Raw genomic sequence first — 19,877 nt, forward strand, 5'->3', positions numbered from 1 at the left:
ATAGAAAAAACTAATTCGATGAACTAAAAAAAATCAACAGCATCATCAAATAGATGCAGATCCACCTCTACTCATACCTCTTTTCCCCATTCTGAATTGTCTTCATATCCACAATGGATAAAATGAATGACTTCTTTCAATAAAGAAGCAAGATTTGCAGATTGTGGAAGACCACCATTTTCCATGAGGGTAGATTGACAAATCTTTTCTCTAAGCTCCTTTGGGACATGAGAAATGATTTCTCATCATCAAATCCTGCATTATGCAATTTCAAAGAAGGTGAGGGCAAACAATGTTTAAGGGTAAACGAGTTGTCAAAAAATACCAATCACTGGTTTGGACTTGGAATCAGCTTCAACAACCTCTTCTATGTCTTCCAAACTAAATATGGGTATAGTAGATTCAGTTCCCTTTGTTCTCTTCTTATCAACATCATACCTTTTGTTTGCTTTTCTGCTCTTCTTTCTAGATCCCGAGCAACATCTCAGGAAGCACGTTGGTTCAATATCCTTCTCAATGAGAACTAGATCATAACCATAGAGTGATTGTCTATTAAAACAACACCCTGTACCCACATAAACATGCCCTTGGATACCATCGAAACGTCTCAAGTTGATCTACAAAGATTTTAGAATTAATATTCCAATCTGAAATTATATGAAAATTTCATAATTGCATATAAGAAAACATTTTGGGTGTTCATAATTTCTTACATCAAAGAACACAGTGTTATGATCTATCGTGTAGATCACTGCCATCAAATCTTGAAGGAAACTTTACACAGCAAGTTTTCTTCCCAAGAACTCAATCCATTAGAAAACACATTGCCTAACGAATAGCTTTGTTGTTGTTTATATAATGAAGGTTCAACAGAAAGAGGCCATTTGTGATGACAACAGACACTCGGTCCTAAGTGGAGCAATGGATAGAAATCATTAGCGTCAGCATAATAATTAATGAATTTGATATGAGGAAATTAGAAGAAAAAGAGATATGTGTACAGAGCTAGGAATATACCAATGCATTAGTTGCACCAAATTTCTTGTGGTGTTGGAAACCATGCCTCTTTTCATGGGATACATAAACTAACCATGGCAATTCATTACCATCATTGTCAAGTCCCCCACTGTTACCTAACAATACCTGAAGCTGAAAGTGAAAAATTCAATAGTACTAATTTCCATTACTTTCAACATATTTATAAGCATGTTAACAAAAGGGTGAGAAAATTATGATACTGCATATAGACTACAAAGGAAAGATAAGACTCTGGGGTAAAATATGAGTATCTCATAATTGGATCATCCCACGATGGTCTCCAGTGTTGTTGCCTAGCCATGGAGTTCCATCTTGCATGGTCCATCCCTCTTCTAGCACTTTTTGTGCTTTGGCCACAAGAGCATTAATCCGGATCTTGTACTCTTCATATTCCCTCTGATATTGGAAAAAAGATGGAAGATGTCAAGGGCAAGAAAAACCAATAAACCAACAGAAGTAGCTCTTACATTTGGATACTTTATTGTGGACTTTCCTTCTTTGTTGTCCGCTCTTTAACAAAGGAAGATTTTACTTTATCCTTCAAATAATCAATCTTCTGGGCAAAGTAGAATTCTGAAGCCTTGAGATCGATACTGTATCTTTTGTAAAATGGCACCCACTTCCTTGCAAATTCTAAAGTTTCTAAAAGGGTTTCAAAAGTCAACATTGCTGCTCCATCATTAGAAACATAGCTTGAAACTCTATTGATAGGATAATCCACGATAAGGATAGACATAACAATATTTGCTGTGACAAGAGGAGGCTCCTTTAGAGGGTCCACTGTACTAACAAAAATATCAACACCAGTCAACTGAGATGGCTCTCCTTCTCTATCAAACCAGACAAAGCTTCAAAATTCCATATTTCTACTGTATACTTTTACTATGAAGAATTTATGAATCTGTGTTCATTTCTTTTGTTTAACATCCTCACTAAAAGACTCAGAAAAATTCCTTCAAAATTCTATATTTCTACTAGAGACTTTTAATATTCAGTATATAGGCAAGGAAGATAAAAAATTCTTGTAGGAAAGAAAAATAAAACCAAGGGAAAGGGATTGAGCAGCTCCACACACCCTCTTGGCTTCAATGTGGTAATGATTCATTGCAAAGGCACAGCACGGGAACAGATTCAACAATCACTTCTACTAGCTTCTTATCACTTCTCACTTAATGTGTATAGCTCGAAAAAAAGGAAATAATCAAAAATTGTGAAACATCTCTATTAATTTCAGCGGAGATTAAAAATTTTTGAAACAAGATTTTATTAATTTCACCACAGGCTACAATTTTTTGGCTCTAGTTGGGAAAAGACTTGGTGAGCAGGAAGGGGTTAGAAGTTAAAATCAAAATTGTCTTTTGTTAAAATTGTCAATTGTCTTTTGCAATGGAGAAGGTTGTACTTTATCCTTCAAATAATCAATCTCCTGGGCAAAGTAGAATTCTAGAGCCCTGGGCTCGATACTGTGTTTTTTGTAAAATGGCACCCACTTCCTTGTGAATTCTGAAGTTTGTGAAAGGGTTTCAAAAGTCAACATTGCTGCTCCATCATCAGAAACATAGCTTGAAACTTTATAGACAGGATAATCCACGACAAGGATAGACAGAACAATATTCGTTGTGACAAGAGGAGGCTCCTTTAGAGGGTCCATTGTACTGACAAAAATATCAATTCCGGCCAACTGAGATGGCTCTCCTTCTCTGTCAAACCTGTCAAAGCTTCAAAATTCCATATTTCTACTGTATACTTTTACTATGTAGAATTTACGAATCTGTGTTCATTTCTCTTGTTTAACATCCTCACTAAAAAGACTCAGAAAAATTCCTTCAAAATTCCATATTTCTACTGCAGACTTTTACTATGCAGCATGTAGGCAAGCAAGATAAAAAGATGCTTAAAGGAAAGAAAAAGAAAACCAAGGGAAAGGGATTAAGCATCTCCACTCGCCCTCTTGGCTTCAATGTGGTAATGATTCATTGCAAATACAAAGCTCCGTAGTAGATTCAACAATCACTTCTATTAGCTTCTTATCACTTCTCACCTACTGTGTATAGCTCGAATAAAGGAAGATTGTGAAACATCTTTATTATTTTGATTAGAGATTAAAATTTTTGAAACAACATTTAATTAATTTCTTCATAGATTACAATTTTTTGGCTCTGCTTGGGAAAATACTTGGTGAGTAGGAGGGGGCTAGAAGTTAAAATCGAAATTGTCTTTTGTTATATATATATATAGATATATATATAGAGAGAGAGAGAGAGAGAGAGAGAGATAGATAGATAGATAGATAAAAGTGTGTCTATGTGCACTAGAGAATTTTTGTGGTGTAATAAACCATTTTTACATAATTTCTATGAAATTTTTCATACAAATGATTTGATTATTTTTTAATTGTAAATGGGAAATAACTAATCTTTTAATAATATTAAAATCAAACCCTATTAAGACAACAAAACTATTAAAACTATTAATTAAATAGCATGAAATTTAATGTAACATGTTAAAATTTAAGTAATATAACATGAATCTAATGAATGGTTGTCTCTGGACTTTTGCGTTGATTATTTTTTTTTTTAAATTTGATTTTTATTATGTAAAATTAGTTTTTAATTATATATATGGATTTATATTTTAGAAAATCTTCTAAATTTCCAGAGCACTTGAATTTTAGAGAATTTTCAACTCAAACATGTGATTTTAATAAATTTCTAAAAAATTCTAAACAACTTAAACCAATCAAATATGCAAGAAAAATCTAAAAACAAATATGCATAACAAAAAAATAAAATAAAATAAAATTACAAGGCTTAATAAATTAATCAACTATAAAAAAAAATTAACTAAACTAAACCAAAATATATTTTATATTTATATTTTTTATGATGTTAAAAACTAGTTTCCTCGACGTCTAAGGCCTAATAAATTAATCAACTATATAAAAAAGAGTTAGTAAACTAAACCGAAATATATTTTATATTTATATTTGTTATGTATTAACTAAACCAAAATATATTTATATTTATATTTATATTTATATTTATATTTGTTATGAAATTTAAAACTAGTGATGGATAATGACACTATAATGAGGGTGGTAGAATTTGTAAATCATCTAACCACTAAGGGAATTAGTAAAAAATAATTAACTCAACTGTTTTTGGAATTTAGTGGAGTCCCTGAATTTGCAAAAGCAACCTTAGTAATTCTCTTTTACCGGAAAGTTGACAGTTAAGGCAATTATACCTACTTGTTTCTTTTGGAAAAGAAAAAAAAGATAGGACGTTGTCAAAAAGGGGAAGGAAAAAGATTTCTTGAAAATTTGTTGACTCTGTGACTGCTCTAGAACTGAGGAGCACGGTGGAGAAGACTGGGCGTAATAGGTAGTTTCTTGTTGGAAGGGTAGAGTGGTCCCTTTTGTAAATTTGTGGTCAAGATAACAACAGATAACAAAAAATAACAACAGATAAAATATATGTGAATATTTTCTCAGATGAAGATAGATTAAATATTTCTCGAGGAAATTTCTTATGTCTATGTATTTGATAGATTAAATATTTCTTGAGGAAATTTATTATGTCTATGTACTTGATATAATTTTTAGAACAACAAACTTTCCAAAATATTGAAAATCTAGTTAAATTTTCCAGAAGTTTAACTAGCTAAAATGTTATTCTGTGTTTTTTTCTTGAAAATAAATGTTTATCAATGATTGATGATATTTTAAATAAATAATAATAACAAATATAAATAAAAAAAAAAAAAATTGCAACTCTCATAGCTTAGAAAAAATAATATCCCTAATCAAAACATGTAGAAACATTTGTTTTACTGAACTGGACACTATGGCTACGTTGGAGTTTCAGTAGAAAGCCATGCCATTTTTCACCACACACATGAAAGAGGTTTCAAATGAGATACTACATAATTACTTACAATTGGTTTGGATTTTATCAAGACATTCAAACTCATCAGATACTCACCAACATATTTTTAGAGCTTAATGTATTTTCTTCGAGCAATCCTATACTTAGACAACCCATTGTCAAACTCAATGCTACAAGCAAATAAAATGATAAGCAAGTAAAATTAGAACGATCTGCATAGTCATTCTCAGTGCTTCGGAATTCAAATAATAAGGGAAACTTAACAATTTCCTTGGAAATGGTATTAAATAAGGGAGAAATATAACAACAGACACATGAAAGAATGGAATAGAACAAACAGGATTATCATTTAAAAGCTAGACATGCAAAATATGGAATAACCTAATAGCAAGATGATGATAAGTGTGGCTATGAGTAGTAATTCGCCACATATCAGTAAATAAGTATGTTAAAATTTTGCAACCTTATGGTCAGCACAGTGTGGTTATTATTTCTGATAATTTTAGCCTCTATGTTTAGATTCATAGAAGAAGCATATCCAACCAATAACTATAGCACATAAAATGTGTCATTCTAGAAATCAAAATAAGCCACCAACACCATTGGGTTTCAAACAAACAACTTCCATAAGTAGAACAAAATATGAGTTTGTTGATCCATACAGGCGTGATCCAAATTAAATCCAAGAAGTGCGACGCAGAAAGCACATCAGCGAGGACTGCATTTATAGCATACTGCCACCACATTCTTTGCCAGCGAACACCAATTCTAGCCAAAATATATTGAGTCCAAGGTCTAAACGGGCCATACCTAACAAGTACACAACCAACCAATATTCTTTAGCCAAAAATAGACATTTTGTGCACATAAACAATCTCAACAATCCCTTTTCGAGAATGCAAGCATTCTCTTAATCATACTTTACAAAAATGAAAATGAAAAACAAAAAGAATTAGAAAGATTGGTTACAAGATAAATAGATTGGTTACAAGATAAATGACTTGTGGAAGAAAGCAACCAGCGCATTACCATGTTTCCATGAAGCCTAAAATATGTGTATTATATTCAGATGTAAGAAAACAATAATCGTATATCACAAACTAGTAAAGCCACAAATGAAAATATCATACCAACATAGGTACCAGAGATAACAATAAGTTCAAAGCAGATTAGAATAATATCTCCATATTAATTAAAGAAGATAGTAATATAGTTCAAACAAACTACAACTACTCGCACTCAAAAAACCCTTTTCTAGAATGGGATCTAGAACCACACAAGAAAAAGTTCTAGTTGCTGCCATTGTTAGTCAAAGTGATGTAGAGGAGCTCAGACAATGCATCAGCCTATAGGCCATGAGCTCCTCTGTATAGGAAACAGTAATTTCATCACGAGTTCTTAAAAATGATTCTTTGCTACAAAATTCAACAGGACAAAAGCTCAATTTGTCAAAGAACGAGAATCTAGTTAAATTTTCGAGAAGTTTAACTAGCTGAAATTTTATTTTGTGTTCTTTTCTTGAAAATAAATGTTTATCTATGATTGATTGTATTTTAAATTCATTTAGTCAAAAAATTATCATACTTAGGAATGATCTGTAGCGGCACTGAGTACCTGAGGAAAGGGGTTTATGGGAGACTGTAAACAACAAAGATCCAAAAGTTTTGTTGAAACAACGAAGTTGGTAGACTCCCTGTAAGTAAGCCTCTATAGTACCATAAACTCACAAAGTGCATTGGATGACCAGAAAAAAATTACCTGTGGGTAATTTACACCAAATTAGTCATCAATCCGGGTCAGTTACTGACAGCCGAAGGAATAGTCCAGAGACAGGGGAAAATAAACATAGATGAATAACTTATTTACGGTGGAAGGATGGAAAAAGGAAACTAATAGTTGTTAAAGCCAAAATGAAGATGTGTTCAAGCCTTCGAAATGATTAACTTGAGAATAAAAAACACACATTTTTCTGTGGTTTATTTATTTATGATAAATTAATTTCAAACAGAAAATAAGGGTTATCAAAACATAAGCTTGCCCTCCTTGTATCCTGTAACTAAAAAAAAGAATATACAATTGACCTGGTAATTCTATATACATGGGGTCTTGAGCAAAGAAACTTGTAATTCACACAAACAAAAGAAAATAGAACCAATTATACAAAATATATATAAAACTTGGATTGAAACAAAAAAGAATTACAACAAAAATTGAAGGAATGCACAGTTTTAGCCTTAGTACCAGAAAGCTTAACAAAACGCTTACATTTTCTAAAACCCACATCTTTATGATTGTAGATAAAATTGTTACACCAAAACAAGCCAAAATGTGCCATGCAACAAATTCAGGGAGCAAATTTCTCTAGAAAGATTTGATCAACTTATAGTATACATTAATAATACTAGTTGTAGATATTAAGGGATCAGCGTCATGCTCAGACAGAAGAACAAAAGAGGAAAATAAAAATAAAACCGTAAGGGCAAGATGAAACCCTAATATGTAGCCTACAGAATTTAGCAACATTTGGCATTACAAACAACAAAGTGTGGCTGAATAGGTAAGAATAGGAAATACATGGGAGCTGAAATAATAGCATCGAACCCTGTCTCCTCCCAGTCCCACCGAACTCAGTCCAAGAGAACCTGCAATTGAAAGGAATGACAGTAAAATGAGTAACGAACAGTTAAAGGAAGTATATGTGTGAAATCATGGAGGAAAGCAGAAAAATATAAGGGATTTACCTGAGGGGAGTTAGTTATGTTGCCATAGAAGAGGAATCACTTTTCAGGTTCCATCATTCCAACTGAGCTTAGCCCAAACTCAAATCTAGGAAGAACATATCATAAGGAATTGGGTTATTGTTGTAACCAAACTGGAACCCATTCTACTAAATTTCTTGCATAAAACATTGTACCTCTTCCATTCGACTCAATGTAAAGGAGAAATAAAGGCCAAAGAAATACATCTGAATGACGAATTGCATAACTTTCTATGTAAAAACCAGGAAACGAAACCCTCGATAGTGGAACCTCCTCCTTCGAATAGATGGAGTGCAAATGACTGACTGTAGCGGGGAATGGGGTAGTTGGTTACCCTAAATCCCCTCTCATGCACCCAACCTATGTGATTAAGGGTATGGAAATAAAAAACAATGATTGTGACCAGGTGGAAGGGTTGTAGGTCACCTCGGTTCTAGAAAAACTGAGAATGGGTAATGGTACACCTACGCATAATATTATGTAAATGAATCAGATCAAAGTTGGGTTGGCAAAACATAGATCACCAAAACAAAAAAATAATCCGAGTTCCAAACACAAAGTTACAAATTGTCAAGTTCAAGGCTATGCATTCAATATCACGAGGACTGAGACCTTAGGGAAAAATTCACATCAGTTAATCAAATCCAAGTACTTGATATAATAATTATTAATGTGTGGTAGTGGTTACGGAATAGTGGAATATGTATTGCTGTGTTAATTTTATTTAATGATTTTTTCTTATGGTATGCCAACTGGATGTTATAGCGAGGTTTGAGATGATAGTCGATATTTATGTTTTTTCTATCATGTGTTAAGTTGATATTTTTGAGGTCGAGTTTCTTGTGCGAAAGTAATTGCAAGTTTACTTAAACACGTGATTCAAATCAAATTTAAAGAAATAGTGTTAGTATTTATTGAAGATGTTTATAAAAACAAACATGACAAAAAAATAATTAAAGAAATGATATTAGTATTTATTTAAGATGTTTTAAAAAACTAAATAGGAGGAAAATAATAATTTAAAAATTGTAAGCCTTAGCAAAATAATATTTCGAAAATATTATTTATTTTTTATTATGAGCAAAAAGAATAATTAAAAAAATGATATTACTATTTAGGCCTTAGCAAAATAATACTTAAAAAATATCATTTCTTTATTATTATGAGAAAAAAGAATAATGAAAGACCCTCCATAGTTAAAGAAAAAATGATATTAATATTTATTTATGAGTTTTTTTTTATATTTATTTATGACCTTCAAAAAAAACCATGAGAAGAAAAATAATTATCATGAAAAGGGAAAAATTAATAAACCAAAAAGATAAAAAGTTAAAATATTTGTGTGGAAAATTCAAAATTATATATCTAATTTTCTCTTTGAAATTTATAATATTTAATATTTAATAAATAAAAAAATTGTTGAGTCTATATGCTCATTGGATAGTCCAATATCCAATGTGAAGGCAATGTATAGAAAAACAATGTCGACTATAATAAAAATGAAAAAACTATGCTTATTTAATTAATTGTCCATATAACCTAATATAATTTCATGTAAAGTAATTAGAAGTACAAAAAAAATATGCAAGATATTTAATATGATATCAACTTCATATATGTCTATATATAGAAAAAAAATGTTAAAAGAAAATTTTTTAATGTTGTATAGAATGAAATATCCAATGTAGGTTATCAATAAAATATTTTAATATTAATTAATAGTGACATATATTTAAAAATATATCAATAACAAAAGATGAATTAGGTTGTTTTTTGCACTCTCAAATAAGTTTACACAATATGAAATTTGATCCTTATCTACTCAGGTTAGATCTGTGGTTAAGATGGATCTATGCTAGTATAATTAGTCATATGAAATTTGATCCTTCTCTTCTCAAGTTAGATTTGTGGTTAAGATGGATCTATGCTGGTATAATTAGTCTTGAGTGAGAGAGAAATGGAATAATTAGGTATCAATGGAAAAATAGGCTAGGGATTTGGGTGAAAAATCATGATGGCTAGGGATTTGGCTGAAAAATATGAGGTCTCTCGTCACGGTAAGGAATGCATCACCAAATGAAACACGTAAAAATATATTGTAAATTTTGAAACACGTTTGGTGTTAGTTACTTCACAACGGCACTAGGAATTTGTACTTTTAAAAAAATGTATAAATAGAATTTTCCAAATCTTTAATGGGAAAACATTATTAAAATGATAGATAGATACTAATATACGAAAATTTAGCATTTGAATATAACACATTTAAATACATGTTTTTTACATTTACATATAATGTGGAAAATATGCACCCTTTGCATCTTCAACAATGAAACAACTCATTGCCCATACATCCACATGATCAACAATGTGACACATCAACATGGGTATTCGGTAGGCTAGCATAGTGTTTTTCTTTTCACATGAAACGAGTATCTGGTAGGCTAGCATAGTGTTTTTCGTTTCACATGAAAAACCATCTTGTATCCCACATCTAGGGGAGAGATGTCTAATGTTGTGCAGGGACCAGTAATTGATATAGTACTAGTCCCACCAAACCACAAGTTGAGACTTGTGCCACCAATATTTAAACAAAAGTAAATAATATTAAGTGCAAATATGTTTTAATTTATGTCCAAAATTTCCCCAAACATTGACTGGGCCCACAACTATCCATAAATAGTATCTTGATACTTAAGAGTACAAATCATATTGACCGAACTAGAAAATAGATAAAACCATAAATCCTTCCAAAATGGTCTATTCTAGAAGTACAAAGTAGCAGTCACGTCAACCCCCACTCATGAGAACTGAAGCTATGTATCCCAAATAAATGTCCATACCTGCACATAATAAAAGTGAATTTATGTCAACCATAATTCCTGTGTTGTTCAACATTTAAACTCATTGTGTTCAATAAATGACACCCAACCCAATAACATTTAAACCCACTGTGTTCAATAAATGACACCCAACTCAATAACTTCAATAAATGACACCCAACCCATTCTATTTCCCATTAAAATATATCAAAGCACATGGATCAACAAAAAACAAATTCCTAGCCATTGGATCACATCCAATTAAATCCAGATCACACATTCAAAAGGAAGCCTTTGCAATCCATGTCCTTCCTTGCCACCAATTAAATTCAAGTGCAAAAAACTATAAAAGAAGTTCAACCACTACTGAAGTTGCATGTTTAACATTCAAACTATTCATCGGCCCTGGAGATAGACCATCACAGAACATTTGACAGTATATTAGAATATCATAGTTAGTTTATCTATATGTCTTTACTTTTAAATCATGCATATGATATCTTGGGAAAATTAAATAAAGTTTGGACACAACATTGTTTGATCACAATTGCAACCTAAAAAGTTTCAAAATGCAGTAGATTTCCTAGTGTTCACAAATATGTATGTTTATTACTTCATCTCATAACTGAAATCTCACAAGAAAACGTGACACATATGTATCTAATTTGGGGCAAGAGGAAATAAAGAAATTGAATTAGCCAAGAGTAAAAAAATTGCAACGATATAGTAGAAATAAAGGTTATTTTAGTGAACAATATAGTACCGATACCAACATCGTTCGACAAGCAGGTAATTGGGTCTTTTGGCTAAAGTCTGAAAGGAGGAACCAGTGAAGTATGTTGGTCAATTGGAGGAGCACCAAGGACCACACTTTTTGTCAATGGCACCCAAAACTACCATTGAAAGTACATCCAAGAGAAACCAACATACCATGGGGAAATAAAATATCCATCTTGCATATAAATAATATGTCCAGTAAAGACAAATAACATAGTGTGGAAGACAAATATCCACACAATCAAGTTAATCTATTGCGATAATCTGATAGTCATCCATATAGTCATCCGATATATTTCATAGACTTGTGAGTAGAAATTTCATTAAAGGAGTTGAGAGGGGTCTCCCTTTGTAAACAAGCATCCGTAAGACAAGTCATGACCCTATGTCTAGCATGATTGAGTGGGTCATTGCACAAATCAAGACACAATTTTCTTACATGACGAAGTGGAGATAAGTTCTTATTAGTTAGAGGAAATTATAAGCATGCAAACATAAGACAAATAAATACACAAGCTTCTACTTGAATAAAGGATTTATATTATGTAACGCCCTCCTCCCACATTTACCCGTGATAATCGGTCCACCGGGGTAAACATGTGATGAAGAGTTACTATGATATGATTAAACTCCCTAAGTGCAGTTAAGGAAGTGGAACCGACTAACCAAATCTTTACAGACCTCCCTAAGGTGCTACAAGACCCCCAGGAACCAATCCACTAGTCTCGGCACCCAAACCTTGAGTTAACCTAGCCTTTCAACCCATCCTACATCACTTGGTCTATGTGAAACTATACCCTACATCACTACAAAAATGACAGTTCAAGTCATACCTATAGCCATTATTGCAGGGAAGTTAACTTTTAAAGTGATAATATCTCTCTCTCTCTGTGTGTTTTGAGATAAGTTGACTGTATCGCTTCGATAACACTCAAGGTGTTGGGTTCATCTCAAGTGATACCCATAGTCATTATCGTAAGGAAGTTAACTTTCAAAGTGATAATATCTCTCTCTCCCTTTGTGTGTTTCCAAAGAAGTTGACCCCATCACTTGGGTAACACTCAAGGTGTTGGGTTTGTTAGAGATGATATTAGAGAAAACTAAAACATTATCCTAGTGTTGGAAATAATTAGGCTTAAAGGTTAAAAGTTGCTATGGTTTTTGTTATGGTGATGACTTGTAACTAAACACTAAATTGATTGCATTACAACAATGAACAAAATACATAAGCATGTGATAAGAGTATAAATGAAGTTATAATATTGACAAGGTTGACATCACAAATGGTTATTTTGATTATTTTAAGGTTAGTGTTTCATTTCATTAAAATGATACTGCAAGTACCAAAAACAACAACATGAGATAGGATTGGTGCATGGAATCCACCATCAACGACACCTTCATTTCAACATTTGCATGACCTCTAGTCTATTCCAATTCACTTGCGTGAGGATAAGTTTGATATATCAGTGGACTAATCAATATGTGAGCTTGTCTTGAGTCCAATAGATACATGAAATCAGGATTGACATTGACACCTCCAATGGGGTGGGTTTAGAGATTCCCATATAGGCTATGATGCCTTATGGGAGTGGATTAGGTCTAGCTTTGTTTTAAAGCTTGATTGCATGAAGACAAGATTGAAGGGTTAATAAAACTGGAGAGTTGATAAGTGTGAAAAAGCTTTTGTTTTCTCTATTTGAAGAGTTCCACATCATATAACTTGTTGAACTAGAATGGAATATCCCCATAATGGTATTTTGTTCCAGTAAGTGCTCTACTTAATGGATAAGTGTTACAAGAATCAGACTATGACATTTTTTTAGCATACTTGGTTGAAGTTTGGTTGTCAAGCTAAAGTAGAGGAGAGGTTGTGCACCCTGCTAAGAAATCTGAAGTTGCAACTAAATCTGAATGTAGTCGTTGATTTTTCTCAGGAGAAGAATAAGAAGACCAACAAGTGTCTTGTTCCTTATACACCACACCAACATGCACACAACCATCTGCCCTCTTCATTGTTTCCATGGTTATGGTTAGTGTTTTCATGGTTATAGGTAGCATTTAATGTTTATAAACTAATGCTAGCATTAGTTTCAAATCTTGGAAATATGAATCAAATAAATGAATGGAAAAAAGATATTATATGAATAATATCAATGATATGGTTTTTCTACCTTGGGAAGAGGCCAAATAAGACCATCAATTATCTTATTGGTCCTCAAATTTAAATTTATAAATTGATAGGTTGAGAAAAACAATCATTTATGAACATGGTAAAGTTAATAAGAACTTTGGATTAATATCCACAACTACATTCTATGTTGCACTACATTCTTTAGAATCAGTCAATTTAGTAGAGAACTAGTCACTTTGGTGTTTTAAGGTCAGTTCAATACAAGACCAACCTTAGCCAATCTGAACCACCAAATTAGACTAGTACAACTCTAAAACCATTGGGACCAACCAATTCCACTAGTTCTAGGTTAGTTCCAATAAGAGTGTGCCCTTCTCATCTTCCTCTCAAGTCATTTTGTTGGATCCTTTCAAGAATGGTGATTTGGAGAGTGCCATAAACTGTCGAACTGTTGTGAGAACCTAAGATCATAAGTAGTTAAGCCTTGACAAACAAGAATTTTCAAGGAACTAGTACAGACATCCCAAAACATATTTAGTGAGGACGTGCATGCAAGGAACTATTACAGACCTCCCAATATAGTTAGTGAGGACGTGCATGACCAAAAAGTATAAAAAAAATTATCCACCCTCAAAAACCTTGCCCAAAACATTGAAGTGTGGTGTAAAAAAAACTGCTGGTAGGCTATTAATTCTACCAACAATCATTCCCTCTCCAATTTCACAAGAAGCTCCTACTCAAGCTACCTCGTCCACTATGGTTATAGTAAGTTTTTGCAACTGTGTGAGCTACAAGAAATTAAAACTTCCTCGGAATCTCCACCAACCTTAGGGAACTCAACTTCTCTACATGCCCTAACTATCTTGGATAGATTGATCAGTTAACTGGATGATCACTAAGTTTGACTGTAGTCCCACTGCTTAAATGACCTTCCACTAGTTCCTCCAAAAGTTAGAACTAGTTTAACTGACAACAACCTGAGATAATTGACCTTTATTGCTACAAACTAGCAATCACATATGGAGAACTGAACTCTAACTCCTCCAACTCGAATTTACTGAGTAAACTACGTGACACAAGCCGACCTTTATTGCTACAAACTAGCAATCACATATGGAGAACTGAACTCTAACTCCTCCAACTCGAATTTACTGAGTAAACTATGTGACACAAGCCATGTCACACAAGTTAACATCGTTCAAGTTGTCTATTGATGTGGAAATTTGAATTTTTTCAATTTAATCAAGGAAAAATCAAATTGAGGATTTCTTGCTGCATTTTTCAACACATAGTTCACTAGAATGTATTACTTTCACTATGAACTTGGCATAGTTCACATGTTAAGTTCATAAGGTTTTGGGCTGATGTGGTTCTATGTGTTGTGTATATAAATAATAGGTGTCCATCTCATGCTATCAGAAACAAGGCTCCCTATGAAATGTGGTATGGCCACATTCCTTCAGTGAGGCATCTCAGGGTTTTTGGTTCCTCCTGTTATGCCTTGATACCTAAGGAACAGATAAAAAAAACTTAGTGCAAGGAGTCAAAAATGTATCTTCTTTGGATACTCATACCTCCAAATAATACCATCTCTATGATAAGGTGAATAAGAAGTTTATAATATCTAGAGATGTGATCTTTCTTGAGTCTTCCAAGATTGACAATGTTGTTGAGTGGCAGCGTAATCGTTTGGATAGATTTGAACATGCAAAGTATTTTCAAGAGTTTTATAGTGAGATTCTACATCTCCTTCTCTTAGCTATATACTTTCTATGAAGAGCCTTGAATAAATCAGGTTGAAGGAAATTCCTTCCCCTACTTTGTTAGGAAAGAGCTAAGAGACTGCTGGCAGCAGGTAGCCAAATCTGACAAGTAGTGAGGGTACATGTAAGATACAAAGCAAGGATTAATGCAAAGGAGTGTACTAACTATATGCATATCATCAAACATATTTCATCCCACTTAGGATTCCTTGCATCATGCCTGGTTAGTCATAAGATCATGTTGGTCACAACCTCTGTAGCTTAAATAAACAAATGGTAATACTCTTCATCTTCTAAGCTATGTAATAAACAAGTGAAAGAGAGAAAGACATGAAGAGGAAACACATGGAATGACTTTCAGTTCTTTCAACCATGAATGTATTGAAGACAGAATGATTTGACAATGATAAGAAACATTTTAAGCTACACTGAGAGGTGTATTTCAAAAGATGTGCTTTGTTTTCCATACCTAGCCTCCAAAGGGTTATGAATCAGATGGATTCTTCATGCGGTACTGATATTCTCTCATACCTTCAGTTTCCTATTCTTCTTATTTTTCTCCTTAGCTCCTTGAGAGTCATCTATCATGTCATCATTCTTCATGGCCCCTGGGAGACATAATTGTGTAGTTTCAGTGGGCAATGATTGTTGCGGGATGAGGCCCTGGGGGGACACATTTACATAGTTTTAGGATGCAAGCCACTGCTATGGGATGAGGCCCTAGGAGGACACATCTATGCATTTTTAGGATGCACGGTAGACTAGGTAGTGAAGGGACAAAACTACACAATTTCTTGAGACAATGGGTTCCAACTGAGGGAAGGAGATTGGAGGAAATCACTTTGCAGTTTTGAATGCTAAGGGAGGTTGGAATTTCTGCACATTTCACAGTTCCAACAAGCAAGGGAAAGTCTTGAGGGTTACATATGTGAAGTGAAGAGTTCAGGAAAGTTGGATGAGGCTAGGTTACTAAGGAAACTCTGAAATTTGGCTAAGTGTGGGATTAATGAAACTGATGTTAACAGTGATAAAACTTGACTATAATCACACACTTGAAAACTTAGAGATACAACATAGACCATCCAGAACATATAACACATACTTCTCTTAATGCAACAACCTTTGTGGTAGCTTACAATAAGTGTGACTCTGGCAATAGACTTTGGGAGGATAAATGCAACACTTGTGTAAGAGTGTGTGAAACGAGTGTGAAACATGTATATGTGGTGAGGACAACCCATTCTCATAAATATTTCCCCTTGAAGAAAATCAAATCTCCCTTTGCATGACAAGCGATAACTCCCATGCCCAAAGATGACACATTCTATGTAAATATGAAAGAATGAATGACTCTTAAGATTGAAAAGGGGAGCTTGAGATCATAAACTTACCAATAAGTGACTAAGGAACAGTCGATCACAATATCCATAGTAGGTTCTGATATTTAAGTGTAGGCCAAAATTTTGGAGGGTGTTGTCCATGTTTACATGCGGTCGACAACAGTATGAAAATTTGACAATATACATGCTCTCCTATCACAACGCTACTACCAACCGTTGAGATGGAAAACTGCCTTGTTCATGGTACCAAATATGGAATACAACACCCGCATGACTATCTCAAGGGACGATACTTGATCCAGTATCACATTCTTCAACTCTGGTCTGGTAGATGTTGTAACCTATTCTCCTCATTTCTTTCCCCTCTGTAACTCCTTAGCCATTTGCTTGTTCTCTGCTATCAAGAAGTGAACACTTGAGATGGTGTCTTCGGCATATGCTCTGGTAGCATCGGCCAATGCTGCTAGATGGTTGTGCACATCAGATATGACCACTCATTCCTCAAACTTTGCAGGAGATTTGTGGACATCCAAAGTAGAAACTTTGCTGATTGCAAAACTCTATGTTGTGACTTGTCGAATGATATGTTGTGCATCTCTACTTCCAGATTGTCTCCAAGGATCTCATTATCTCCTTGGTCGCTTAGGACTTGCTTGACTTCCGGATTTGATGAAGTCGGTGGGTTGACCTCTTGGTTGTAAGGCATGAGGTCAATGTCTTGTTCTAACTCTGTCTGCTCCATCTTCATATCAATTTTCTCAAGTATCTGTTCAATCTCTTGAGTGAAGTCCTGCTCCTATGACTGCTTTGTGCCAGCTGCTCGGATGAATCTACAACCTGTATGGGTGCAGTTTCATCAATATGCGTATCTTGCGCCTCCTATTTTGTATGTCCCTGTTGCACTTCCTTCTCCCATCTACGCAGCTCTTGTTCTTCCCGAAGTTGTTGCTTCAACTCTTGCAACTCGTTCACTATTTCCTCCATCCTTTGTTTATGTCTCTACCTTTGCGCATTCCTCTTGTCATGCTTTCGCCTCTTTGTCTCTATCTACAAAGCTGCTTTCTCTACAAGTGGGTCTTCTTTGTTCTACCTTTGTGGTGTCAACAATATTTCTCTTGCCTTTGTCACATGCAAGTATGTTACCTTCTGCTTGTGCTGATGTTGGTGCTCTCCTAGATGTTTCTTGGTGCTACTTCTCTAACCATTCCATAGTGATATCGATCAGTTCATTGGGCCTGTAGATGTTGTGAGAATATCTCCATGGGTCTTCCTCAACCCAATGACACACCCCATTGATGCAAGGAAATTGCACTCTTGCACAATGATCCTTTACAAAGAAATGTGGGTTATACGATTGAAGCTTCTAGTGCAGAAAATAAAAATTTTGAACTCTTGTGTCTCGGTCTCCGCATGCTTGAGATGTTGTATCTCGTACAACCCGATTTACAATGGAAAAGTGGGCCAGGGTGCCTTCTTCTTCTGATGTAGTCTAGATGATAGTCTTGTGAAGATGTGGTATGACACTTCTTGCATGACGAGCTTGTCCATGGAAAAATTCAGTAAAACATGTAGAGCCTTCTTCACATTGTACCTCCGTATGAAGGTGCCAAAAGGTGAGGCATACCAATTCGCTATGTCAATCATTTCCTCCATTGTTGCCTTCAACATGCAAGGTGGATCTTTCTCAAATATCATCTTATACACCATGGTGACAAAATGGTCTGACAACTGTGTGATGACTCCACGGAAGTTGCATTAGGAAGAAAGTTTGCAATAAGTATGTACAGAGGTTTCTGCTGATGTCCATGCCCACTTCAAGCCTGGGAACTTCTGATCGGCATAGATTACATATAATATGTATACGGATGTGTATATTTCTGCTTCCTAACCTTTAGGCGACTGTTGGGCTCTTGCCACCTGTTCCTTTAGCTTATGAGCCAACATGTCGGACTAGTTGCACGCTGTGCCTTCACTGGCCATCTGGTCCAACGTGATCACCCAACTCTGCAGGAAGGTCTCCATGCTCTCTTGGTCATACAAGTAGCATGAAAAATATGACCAAGTATTGATATTCCTTCTGCAATATCTACGTGTTGTAAACCTGGTTGGTTGTCATCCTGAACTTGGCTAGTTCCTTCACCGAACTCTTCAATATATCCTTTGAGTTTGCACTACTGTTGCGTATGCTAAAGGGTGCTTCCATTATGATCATCGGCTTTGACAAGTGGTACATTTTTTGATAGTCCTACGCCATGAAGGCAAAAATCTATGTCCCAATTACACTGCTTAACGTAATCGTCTCAAGATCAGTGTGCGAGATGATATAATGTATCATGCCCACGGATGGAAATTTGAGATATCTACATGCAATCTGCTACAAATCAGACTTGTGAAAGTTCACATAGACGCTACGGTCTTCAAGATCTTTTTGAAAAGTGCTTGAGAAAGTATCATTGATATCCTGCCAATTTTGCTTGATGTCTTTGTCTATGATCAGCTTGGTGTCTTCGTAAATCAACAAACTCGTAGACACTTTCTCAACTACATCTCCATTTGTGCTTCTGTTGTTGTCCTTTGACTCCGCTCTCTTGGAGGCCATTGAACCGGAACTGCTAAGAGACAGACGAACACCTTCTATACCTTGAGACATGGTGACATGCATGGCAAGCAATCTATCAATTGAAAACAAAAAAATTTCAGGACTGACATGCAACATACCCAGGAGACTAATGGAAAGGATTGCACAACTTTCAATGGGAGGTCAAGAGACTCACTTCCATAACTGCACAAAAGGAAGTTGAGACTATTTGGAGGCTACTTAACTCATGGAATTGCGCAATGTGCAATCCAGGCTGACCTGCTAGGTGCTGATATTGTGCAATGCGCAATTTGAGTCAACATGGCATGTAGGCCCAGGGACTGCATTGCATAATTTTCTTGGCTAGTAGAGTACTATCTCTCAAAATTACGAAAATCAAGCATAGAGGACAGTGTCTGGCCAAATTTGTGCATTTTCTGGGAGGAAGGCAGAGCTTTCCCTCTCAGAAATGTGCAATGTTGTCTAGGAAAGGCAAGGCCCAGGCCAAGGTTGCCCATACCCGCCAAGAGGCGACAGAAACATATGAATCTGAATGCATGTTGAAAATCAGTGTAGGCATGTGTGAATGATCATGCACACAAACAATGAATGCAATATTCAAAAAACAGGAAAACATGCATTTGTGCGAAATGGGTCTTTCAATCAAAGACCATCAGTGAAAAACAGTGTCATGCATGTGACAACAGTGAGATGGAAAAGAAAACTGAAATGGTGCTTGTATAGGCTAACATGCATGCAAAATACAACAATTGTTTACA

The 19,877-nt window shown here is 34.7% G+C and overlaps 1 pseudogene; it reads right to left on the reverse strand.

The window, feature by feature from the left end:
* Positions 1–804: 804 nt before the first annotated feature.
* Positions 805–19,170, reverse strand: LOC149212660 (putative cellulose synthase A catalytic subunit 2 [UDP-forming]; annotated as a pseudogene).
* Positions 19,171–19,877: the final 707 nt, after the last annotated feature.

The sequence above is a fragment of the Pinus tabuliformis genome, chromosome 1_1, assembly GCF_031772625.1.
Source record: "Pinus tabuliformis cultivar Carrire ecotype Pingquan chromosome 1_1, CPIR1, whole genome shotgun sequence".
Classification (NCBI taxonomy): Eukaryota; Viridiplantae; Streptophyta; class Pinopsida; order Pinales; family Pinaceae; genus Pinus; species Pinus tabuliformis.